The sequence below is a fragment of the Leptopilina boulardi genome, unplaced genomic scaffold (assembly GCF_019393585.1).
Source record: "Leptopilina boulardi isolate dan_hultmark-lab unplaced genomic scaffold, ZJU_Lbou_2.1 LbouV2_122, whole genome shotgun sequence".
Taxonomy (NCBI): domain Eukaryota; kingdom Metazoa; phylum Arthropoda; class Insecta; order Hymenoptera; family Figitidae; genus Leptopilina; species Leptopilina boulardi.
This window is the reverse complement of record NW_026137666.1, coordinates 3,374,922-3,387,299: the sequence shown is the minus strand read 5'-3', so window position 1 is coordinate 3,387,299 and position 12,378 is coordinate 3,374,922. Positions and strand designations below refer to the sequence as shown.

Genomic DNA, 12,378 nt, shown 5'->3' with positions numbered 1-12,378 from the left:
ATTTCAGGATTAAAACACTAGTACCTATATTAAAATTTCCACAGATACGTATATATTAATAAAATTTAAAGAAAATTTTCTTAAATTTAATATTGGTACTTCGGTGTATTAAATTATTACCAACTATTACGGTTTATTACATATATAGGTAGTATAGAGTGTTATACACTACCGTAATAACGCATTATTACGCGATTGTTACAAGAAGAATGTACACTTGAATACACTAGAGTTACTGATAAATGTATCGCGATTATCTGAATTTATGAATGAAAGAATTCTATCTAAACTCCTTGAACTGAAAGTTCATTCTATTCTTTTAATGTAAGTTTGTAACTATTTTTAAACCGAATCAATCTCCCCCCCCCTCTCTCTCTCTCTCTCTCTCTCACACTCACTCAGACTTTTACTGCAAAAAATCATAAAATAAAAATAAATTACTTTTAAAATTTCTATTTAAAAATTATTTGTTGTCGTCTGTTATTAATTAAAATACTTTATGTACAGAAAAAATGAATCTGTTGCAGTTGCTATAGCCAATGTTTGCTAAAAAAATGTGTTGCGTCAACTAAAATATGTGCTAAGACTGATAAAAATTCACCTATGACAGATAATAAATACCAAAAAATCATAAATTTAAATTTCCTATCAAACTTATTTGCTTAACCTAAATTTGATGTGTCAACTAAAAGTTTGCTGCCACAGCAAATTTCTTGTATGTGTGTGGTCTTCAGAAATTACCACTATTTTTGCTTAGTAATAATTTTAGTACCATTGAATCCATATTGATATAGATAAATCAATAAAACTAAGTTAGCACATAAGTAAGATAATTATGAAAAAATAAAATGAGTTAGAAAGCTAATTAGTAAACAAGTTGTCTCTAAAGTATGTAAGGCTATCCAAATGATTTTGTTTTAATAAAGTGAATGAGTTATATTTCCCCATTCCAAAGTACAAAAAGAATATAACTGATTATTAGTGTTCAAAAGCATATCTTAAAATGACCTTAGAATGCAAGACATTCGTGAATAAGAAACATTTAATTGTTTTTAAATGATTAATACTATTTTTGAAGTATCCTAAATATGTCAATATCTAAAGGGAGAAAAAGAAGAAATAATGCACTTATAATTTAACTCACTAACCACTTCGCTACAAATCTTACATAATATTATGTAATATTATTTATTTTTTTGATTTTCTTCAATTAATGGGATAGAAAGAAAGAAAACCAAAATGACTGATAAAAGTAGGCGAAAGTTACTAGACCGTCAACACTTATAAATTATATAAATAATAATAATCTATACTCTCTAAATTTGAATCAGCGATAAGTATACCACTGGTACCAATCAGCGGATATACGCTGAAAAATCAGTGAAATTCCACTAATTCATCAGTGCATATAAGCTGATTGGAATCAGTGGTATACTTATAGCTGAGAATCAGCGAGATTCCGCTGATTCAAATTTAGAGAGTACTATTATCACCGTCCGACAAAATTTAATTTTTTTTTGACCAACAAAAAAATCCAACATTTTCGGAAATTAGGACCAAAAAAAAATTACCCGTGTCTACCTGTTTTGCTAGATCAAGTCGTTTGTGCACGGAAAAAAATAGTTCGCGAAAATCTCGTGAACTAGTTTTTCACTTTTAAACGGTCCCAAAGTTTGGAAATCTTTCATTAACTTTTGTCAAGATTTTACGAACGTTCATCACTCCCTTCATGACAATCAATGTCTGCGCACGCGCACAAAAAAAAGTTTGTGGAATCTTGAAAAAAGTTAATGAAAGATTTCCAAACTTTGGGCCCGTCTAAAAGTGAACAACTAGTTTACGAAAGTTTCACCAACTATTTTTTTCTGTGTGGTCGAATCTGATGTTAAATTTTCAAAATTCAAAATGGCGGATATAAAATAAAACAAGTTGTAAATTCAGATGTTCATTACATGAACATTGTGCTTCCTCTTTACGATCAGCAAAAAAATTTGCTTCCTCGTGGAGAAAGCATTAACATTGAAATAAACATACAAAAATAATATAATAATATAAACATTTGAATACCTATACATTTGAGTTAAATTTAAAGAATTAATGGAAGTTAAAAAATCAAAAATTCATATTTTAACCGAAATTTCTAAATATTAATGAAAAATACTATATAATTTATAATTATTTACAATTATATCGATTCGTTTTAATGCATTTTCTATTTCTTAACTTTCATTAATTTATTAAATTTACCTCAAATGTAAATTTTATATATACCAATCAATTCGTTTTCATGTAAGGAATACATTTATTTCATCTATAAACTTAAATTTAAATAATTACAAAATTTTATAACCAAAATGTGAATTTTCGATTTTTTAACTTTCATTAATTCTTTAAATTTAAATTTAAACTATACTTTATATATATCGATCGATTTATCTTGACGTAAGGAATACGATTTTATTATATATAACCTTAAATTTTTCTATTTAAAAATTTTTTCGATTAAAAAAAAAATTTTGGAAAAGAGACGATAATTTTTTTTTTTTGGCTATTTTTTAAAATCCTGTGGTCAGATTTGAAATATTAATATGATAAATGAGCCTACCAAATTTTATCTAAATCCATTAAAACCTGTTAAAGTTATCTTCTAAACAAAAAAGGGATCCACACACACATACATATATCCGGACAATTGATCAGGATCTCATATAACATGTTTCTATATATAGAGAAAAATTTGTTTCCGACACTTTAAAAATTTTTATAAACGAAAGGACTACAAAGCTTCCTCCAGGAGGAAGCAAAATTAATAACTTTTTAAAAATTTAATCGCCATATCGGATCCGCCATTTTAAATTTTGAAAATCTGACATCAGATTAATAATCAGTGACCCCGATAACCCCCGGATATCAAGTTTTATAAAATAATAATAATTTTTAAAAGATATCTTGTCACTTTTCATTTAGAGGTTGTTTTCACCCCTTAAAACGACAAACAACTTGATCTAGCAAAACGACCAAACACGGGTATTTTTTTTGGGTCCTAGTTTCCGAAAATGTTGGATTTTTTTGTGGGTCAAAAATCATGTCGGACGGTGTTATCTTATCATATTGTAATAGAGGAGCATGTGTTTCGTAAGTACCTGTCTTTTTCCCTCATTATAAAATTAAGTTAAGTAATTAAGTTTTTTTGACATTTTGTTTAAAAAACATTTGTTAAGTATATAAATTCTGATAAATAAATCTATAGCATCAATATAACTTAATGTGTTCAAAAGTAACCAAAATTAATTAAGAATAAGTTGTTGTTAAACAAATTTTATATGTATATAAATTTAAATTGTGTTAATTAATCCTAAATAGGTTATTCAATTTAATAAGAGTTGTTACTTAATAATACTCATTGTCATATATTAATAATAATTAAATATAATTTATACACGGAAAAACTTTGTTTAAAAATAATTTCTAAATTTGTTCAGGAACTAAGGATATGAAAAGTACAAAAATTATTCAAGAAAATACATGTATCTGAAAGATTCTTGAACTGTTTTAGAAGACGTAGTACAGTAACCTAGCGCTAGGCAGGGATTGGTTGCGTCAAATATGTTTCCAATGTATAATACCATAAGCTGCTAAGGTAGCTGAGAGACTTAAGGGGGAGATTTTGGACTCTTGAGGACGTGGGTTCGAGTACTCATACAGTAAATTTTTTTTCTAGCAAATGTAAAAAATTATTCTAAAACGTGTACAAGAATTTCTGTAGTAAATTTAGGAAGTCGTCTTGAAATTTTCTGCAATTCTTATATAAATAGCGCTTAGAATTTTTCAAAGAAATATTAATAAGATTACTTAAATTATGGTTTTTTGCGATTATCCCGTAAGAAACGCAAAATTTCGAAAAAAGTTTTAGACAAAAGTTGTAGATCTCAAAAAAACACACATTTTATGTTTTATGCATTTTTTACCAAAAGTCATTATTTTTCGAGAAAGATCCAAAAAACGATCAAAAACGCAACAAAATGATGGAAAAATAGTAACTAGAGAGGAATTTGGTAGTTGTAAGTATACTAACGTATTTTGGCGCGCTGATTACGAAAATAATAGTGAAAATTTGATTATCATAGCGAAACCGTGGCGAGAGGGGGTGGATATGGCCGAAAGTATTTAGCAGGAATTGTGGGGTGGAGTCTACAGCAGCGGTGAACGCAAAATAGTAAACACGGCCTTCGGCCGCGTATGGTACTGCACGCTTCTCTTTTTAAGAAATCTTGGCGAGAGGAGGTGAATGTGTCCGAAAGTAATTTGCGGAAATTGTGGGGTGGAGTCTACATCAGCGGTAAACGCAAAATAGTAAAGGTACTGCTCGATTTTCTTTTAAAAAAACCTTGGCGAGAAGGGGTGGATATGGCCGAAAGTATTTTGCGGAATTCGTTGGATACTGAGTAATGGTGAATTTATGATACTATATACGAGTCAAATAATATGTCTAACCATGACTGTTGTATATGTTTTCATTATCATGGTGTTTTTGGTTTTTTGGATTTTTCTCAAAAAATAATTACTTTTGGTAAAAAATGCATAAAACATAAAATGTGTGTTTTTTTGAGATCTACAACTTTTGTCTAAAACTTTTTTCGAAATTTTGCGTTTTTTACGGGATAATCGCAAAAAACCATGATTTTATGGTGTTTTTATAGTTTTTACCATGATAATCAAATTTGCGCCAATTTTCACTATCATTTTCGTAATCAGCGCACCAAAATACGTTAGTATACCAAGTTTCATTAAGATCGGAGGTACCCCTACTTCGGAAGTACACCCAAATTATTTTCATATCCTCAGTTCCTGAACAAATTTAGGAATAATTCTTGAACCAAGTTTCTCCGTGTTATATTCATATTATATTTAACGCACGGCAATATTGATTATGTCCGCCCTGAGGTAATATAAATTGACAAGCAATATTTAGAAAACATTGCTTTGTCAATTTATTATCTGCAATATTGCTGTCAACATTGTCCATGTAGAAATATATACCTATTTGAATCTTGTTTGATATTTGTCCCTGATAAGAATAGCCTGATTTTAGCCTTATCAGGAAATTTTCGGGACCTAACAGGGTACCAGAATGCAGATGTCACTTTTAAAAAAATAGAATGCATAGTGTTTGTTTTTTTACAACCTAATTTTTGTTGACACTGTATAAAATATAAAATATACTTAGTTATATAGTTAATAATTAAAAAATAATTTTAAAAAATATTTAATATGAAGCAAATATGCAATACGATTACTAGTACTGAAATTTAACATAAATTTCCGTTAAATTTAATATAAATTTACATTCAATTTAATACACTATGCATTAAATTTAAAGTAAATGTATATGAAATTTAATGAACCTGCATATTAAATTTCAGTACTAATATTGCATATTTGCTTCATATACAGTATATTAAATTCAATACAAATTTTTCTAACAGTGATACTTTTGTTTTCAAATAACGAAACATTTTTTTCTTATAAAATTTATTTTTACTTTATATATTTTATTATTATATATATTATCTATTTGAAATTGATTTTCTATGAAAATACACGGAAAGAAATCTTGTAATAATATTTAATAAATCTGAATAGAAATTTTGATATTTTTGTTTTTCAATTGCGAAACATTCTGGTTTGATAATAAAAGTTGGTATAGTTTTACGAATTCCTTTAACTGGAAACATTTTACGAAAACTGAAATTATTATTTCTTAATTCAAATCTACAATTTTCGAATATTGAAAAAACTATAGGAAAAAACAGTATAGGAAGTAAACAGTCTAGCAGTTTGTTATTTACTAAATTTATACGAAAAATCAGAACCAACATTTCGTAATTTGCTAAAACTATACGAAAAAGTAGGAGTGGTATTATAAAATAAAGCACGTTTCAATATTTGCTAAAACTATACGAAAAAGCAGGAGCTGTGAAAAAAAGAAGAACGTCGGAACCACCAATGGCTCTTTTCTAAGATTCTCTCTCCTTTTCTATTCGAGGGTAGTGGGAGTCTTTCTTAATACACACACCTAACTGGTACGCTTTGATTGGCTTAAAATTATTCCTAACACATCCTAACTTCAATACGAATACATAAACGCAGAATAACGCAACGCATATAGATACATAATTCACGCTGAAATGAGAAGTTCTGAACTTCTTTATATACTAAATAGACAGATTTTTCTGCACTTGTGAGAAACTTAATATTACATTGTTAAATATTTAAAAATAAAAATAAAAATAATTATTTATTAAAAAATAATAAAATATTTTATTACCTTTCAAAGAACAATTTTTATCATAAAATCATTTAATTTAATTATAGAAGCAAACTTATAACAAATATTCTATAATTATATTTAGAAAAAGAAATACAGAATAATTATATGTAAATATAAGGATTTCACACCAATCCACTTTCTTATCGACTATATCAAAATGTAAAATGATTATACCAGTTAACGGAATTCTAAATACAGAAAATGAAATATTTTATTCTAACACTTGTTACAGGGCGTATTAGAATTTAACATTTGAAGTTTTCATAATACAATTATGGATTTCGCAAAAACTATTCTAATTTTTGTTTCTAAATATATTAAACTTTATCATTTTTATTTTAGGCATTCTTAAAAAATAGTAATGAAATCTATTAACACCCCAAAATCTTCCGTAATTGTAACTTAATATACTAAATATGAGTGTCAAAATATTAAATATTCTAACAAGATTTCTATTCGTTTAAGGTTAGGTTTACAGCTTGTTAAATCAAATAGTATTGACGTTCTTCACATACATATGAAAGATTGGCAACTTCATATGGCTAAAACACCTATACTGCATTATTATAGTACTAGCAGAAATCCTAACTTTACTTTTATGTCTGTATATTATGTCATACCAGAATGACAATATCACTTATAATTATGCCAATGTCTCACTAATATTTTTTTCAATATTCTTATTTTAAATATTTTTTCTTTCAACTATTTTATTCAGATTTTTAATAAATAAATTTATAAATTATTAATTTATATATAATTTTTTAAATAGGTATTTAATTAATCTTCTTAACCATTTTTATTAGCAACCCTATTCACCCATTGAAAATCACTGTACAAGATCTTGTACGAGAAAATGTAATATTTCGTACAATTAAGAAAAAATGACCCCTTTGACGATCCGATTTGGCCCCTATGTTTAAAATTCATCGTTTGGTTTGATCAGGTGAGGCGTTTTATTTCATCATTTCCCTGATTGGGGCCCTATTTTGCATAAACTGGTCCTGATAGGAACAAAAATTTCAATTTCCGCCTTGAGTCGTAATATTGAGGCAGTATGCGTTTTGTTTGAGTCGACACTTAAAAGTATTTTAAGTATGTCAATGTCTCACCTAACTTCTGAAGTTTATTTCACGCTTATTATGTTCTACCAAAAAGCTACATACAAATTTCATATAATCATCACCATTTCTTTGATTTTATAAAATTTTTGGTCGAAGTTATCGACTAGAGTGAAAAATAATTAATTTTGTAAATTCATGAAAGAACAAGTTTCGACAGGTTTCACAATTCTTTGTAGTGAAATACTAGTTGATTAAAAGGTGGAAAATTTTGTTCACTGGCGACCTCAGATGACATGTCGCCCTGGGCTAAGTTGTAAGAAAAAGACTTAAATCGTCCTAGGAGGTAATAGGGACTGATCCTGGATCCACTTATTTCAAATAATTTAATGTATGTCCCTCCAATCCCTTAATGGCTTTTTTTAGATCCTTTGTCTGGATTCGTCCCTGGTTAACTACTATAGTTAATCGACCTTACTGTATATGTACATGACATCATTTAGAATACAAGAAAGGCAATTTTGTAATCTCACATTCTCTGAGTTTAATAAGATCAAGGTAAGCTCATATTGTATTGTCTTTAACGTCACTATTTTTTACAATTATTGTATGTGACTTTTATAAGCTCTTTAATGACTCATCTCTAGTCTATTGTAATTAAATAAAATTAATTTAACCGTTCAATTTTAAAAATGTAGATATATGTGGGGCATTATTCTTGAACTGTCCTAGTCAGAAAATTAAAATTATTGGATTGACTTGTAATTATATGTTAAATATATGTCCCACGTGAGTGTAACAAGTCCCTAAAATATTAGCTCAATTAAATAAAATAAATAAATAAAATAATAAAATTTACTTCTCAATGCCAAACATTATTCTTCACTTTCTTCTTCTTTTACTGAATATTTTTATTCAAAAGCTGAGATTTTTTCACGTCACATAAGTAAATTAATAATAATTTATAAAACTTCTAATTATAACCATGAAAAATAAAAGGGTGCCTTTTTCCTCTACAAATCCTCTCAATTCTAAACGTAAACTCTAAATTGAAGAGGAAATTATTATTATTATTATTACAAGAAATTAATGTGAATTTGGAAAAACAAAAAATGAAATTTGAATGCTTCTTACCGTTTTATTGATCTGCAGTTAGTACTTTATATATTCCAGATGATTTATCCAAAAACAGTAAAAGAATTCTCATTCCTTGCTAAACGTCGCAAACCGAAAAGAATCAAAGATTCGAGGTAACGGCGACGACGACGACGATGACGACACTTGATAAACATTGAAATTCGAGCTTGTATACTCGAGCACCGCTTAATTCGTCTTGAGGATTGCCCCAAGAAGTAAAAAACGAAAAAAACTATATTTATATATATATATATATATATATAAGTCAAGTGCGACACTATCACATTACACTATATTGTAAATTTTTTGCACATTTATCCTCGTTTAGAAACTCTTCGACTTGATCAATATTCTCGAATCTTTTCCATCAAAAGAAATAAGAAATGAAAAATCAGTATATCAAAAATTAAAAAAATATACTGTAAAGTTTATACAATTTTCATCTTTACAGTTGCGTTTCTTCCATTGTTTTTTCTGAAAAAAAACTTGAAATTTTAGAAAGCTCGTGTGAGATCACTACTCTGTAATAACTGATTCAACGTGAAATGGTCCTTGAATTCTAAATGATTAGGAAAGAGTTAGTCAAAACACAATCTTGCAACAACTGTGGATTATACAAACGACGATGAAGAACTTTTTCCCAGCTCTGGGTACTTCAGGGTCAGCCGGCTGGCTTCGATACTTTTACCTGTTGGAAATACTCAAGGACTCGAAGGTGGCTCTTATTCCTTTCTCTTATCCTTTCGCGCGCACCTTTTTAATTCTGTCAGCATTTTAAAGTACTTTTCGTCTTGTACAAAATCTTTCTCAGTTATTGCATGCATAATAATTCTATCATGTCAACTGAAGTCACAGGACCATTATCAATACAAAAACAGGCAGCTCTCTCAAGAACGCGATATGTCCTCGGGTCAACAATACCTTGAATCTTCCACTTCCGGCCTTTTCCTCTACCACTTTTCCTTCTCCTCCTCCTCCAACTTCATTTGAGCTCGTTCTCCACCTCTTCCTCTACTCTTATTCCTCTTCTCTCCAAGCTTGAACGTTGCAATGATCACCCAACCGTGAAGACACTTCCATCTATCTTTGTTCTTTTTCTTCAGTCTCTTGCTGGTGAACGAGCTTTCTATTCCCTTAGTTTTAATTAATACTTTTATTATTGTTATTTTTTTCTCTTTCGTAATAAACGGTTGACAACACCTTTCTTCAAGGACACAAATGCTTTATTTTTATGCCGTGTCATATGAAACCTTTTAACTCGTTTTAAGTTAGGTTGAGTTACGTTATTATATAATCTCTTCTTTCCCTGCTATTTTCTAATTCTCCGGATAGCCTCACCTTCGCCTCTTTTACACTTCCTCTTGTGTCAACTTCCTGTTTTATTTCTGTACAGCACAATGTGGCGACTAGATCGCGTTCATCAATGAGGTTACGATAACGATAGAGTTGGAGACAGTCGCGAAAGCAAGGCAACCTGGAAGGGATATTTGACTACTTTGCTGGCCTCCACGAGATCGGATTTTAACGCGCTCGCGCGGTTTAAGTCGAACTCGACAGTTTCAACTTTTACTTTCAGCTCTTACACAACACCAGCTTGCTCTACTGGTACGTACAAGCAATAACCGAAGTAAAAGAGGTTCGTTTCGTCGCTTCAATGCCTCTTCTCGACCTTTTTTTAAACAGACAACTTTCTTTAGTTTTTAAAAACCTGTTCTCATTGTCCAATTGTCACCAATAACACTTGAAAAATAAAGATTTCTTTTTAAAAAATCGGAGATTTATCCCATCTCTATTAATAATAATTTTTTGCCACAATTGAAAATTTAGCAGCTGGAACGTTTCAAAAAGTATGTACGCTACTACGCTTGCGCCCCTACACTTCACAAATCCTCATGTCTTCACTGACATTAATGTTGCTTGAAGAAATAATAGCACAGTGGTGATTGTCTTCCGCACATAGAACCACACACAGTCAGAAATACACTGAAATACTCAGAACTGGACTTTAATAAAAAATATATAATTCAATTTATAGGAACAAGTACGCACAATACAAAAATAAACCTCGTTAAAAGAGAGACTTTCACTAGTTGGAACAAATACGAGAGTTTGGCGGGCTCTCTTCGAAAACGTACTCTGAGAGAAAGGGTCTCTTCCGGTCCCCGCGGTGTGTCTCACTGTTTCTTGCTCCGGCGTAACTTTTGCGCAAAGCGTAGATCCTCTCTCTCTTGCTCTTGTTCCCTCCTTCTCTTTCACTCTCCAAGTCCTAGGTAATCGGGTATGGAGAGAGGTAGAAGCGGAGGTGGTAGCTATGATGCTGGTGGTAGTGGTAATACCAACACTGACAACTTACTTAATAGTTGTATATCTATGTGCAACTGTTGAATTCTGGAGGGAATCACTATTTGTTTAATTAATATCCTTTCATTTTTCCAAAGGAATTCACGGTTCATTATAAGTAGACTGAAACTGGGGAATAATATTTACACGCATGCTGGCTACCACGTGATCGAATAAAAAGTAAGAAATATTGAGAATATACGCATGGCGTTTCGTAGGCTTTCGTATTCTCGGGTGTCTCAAACCAAGCTATGTATGTATATATATACCGCACACTTTTGTTTAATTCATAAGTAAGCACAAGCTACTTGACGAATAAGTTGAGGCTAAACTACAAACAACTTTGTAGACTCATCTCACTTTCGTAGGAAACTGTCTGTCCGTGTGTAAGTGCCTCGGCACGAATGTATCCCCACCTAAACCTTAAACTCTCTCCCTTCCAAACAAACCTGAGACACGTACACACGCCCTCCACTACCTCTTTATACTCAACAGCCTTCACACTCAGCTTTTAACTCTCCCTTTCCCCACCATACGACTCTCACTATTACATTACAAATAGCTCTCTTGCCTAGACTTCTGGTTGAAAAGAATATGTGTTTTTATCCGTATATAATGTAAGAATTTCCAATATGTGAACTAGTGATAGGGAGAACTGCTCTTTCTATCCTGCTCTTTCCTGGTTGCTTTAATGGATAGTTATACATTTTCATACACTCTCTTTGTCACACATGTTCCTTCAACGCGACGCTTTTTCTCCTACTACCTAATTCTCTAATCTCACTCTCCCCGTCCACCAAACGGGCTTGGATTTAGAGACTCTCTTTATTTCAGTAATGCTGTAATATAAAGCATGAATAGTTTACTCCTGCATATAATACGTAATAATGAAACGTGAGATCTCACACATGTATAAATGTTCTTTAGAGAAAATTCATTTCAACTACCAACTTTTTATTAAAGTAACCAAATTTTACCATTTCACAGTAAAAACTTGGGTTCATTTTTGCTGCGTTCTGGATCAAAATTGATAATAAGCAAACTTCATGTGACTCAAAATGATCCTTGTCAAGATTATGACTATTAACTTGGTCTAAGCAATTCAAATCTAATATCAGAATTTAATTTAAAAGTATTGACAATTTATAATTAAAAATTGAAACAATAAAAAATAAAGTAAAAAATAATTAAAGTCAATGATATTACTGAAGACATTTACTTCGATGAAAATTTAAGTTTAAAAATTAAATGAACTACTTTCTCAAACAGTTGATGATAATAGTTATTAATTAATTTAATAGTTAATTAAAAATAAACAAAAATAATTAAAATAAAAAATTGACTCAAAATAATTTATCATTGTTACTCTTGTTATAATTATAACAATCAAAAATATTTAAAGAAAGAAATTTTAAAATTTTTTATTTATTGTGATTGTTGAATAATTTCTTAATATGAAAATAATTTTGTTCATTAAATTATTTCTAATTTCAACAATTATTTAGTTAG

General features: G+C 29.9%; 1 protein-coding gene across 1 annotated transcript in view; it reads right to left on the bottom strand.

Annotated features, from left to right (window-relative positions):
* The window catches only part of LOC127286997 (transcription factor Ken 2), a 191,767-nt gene extending 180,477 nt beyond the window's left edge, over nucleotides 1-11,290 (bottom strand). The window contains exon 1 of the mRNA XM_051313695.1: nucleotides 8,527-11,290. The gene's annotated coding sequence lies outside the window, so the exon portion shown is untranslated. The remainder of the gene's footprint in view (nucleotides 1-8,526) is intronic.
* Nucleotides 11,291-12,378: the final 1,088 nt, after the last annotated feature.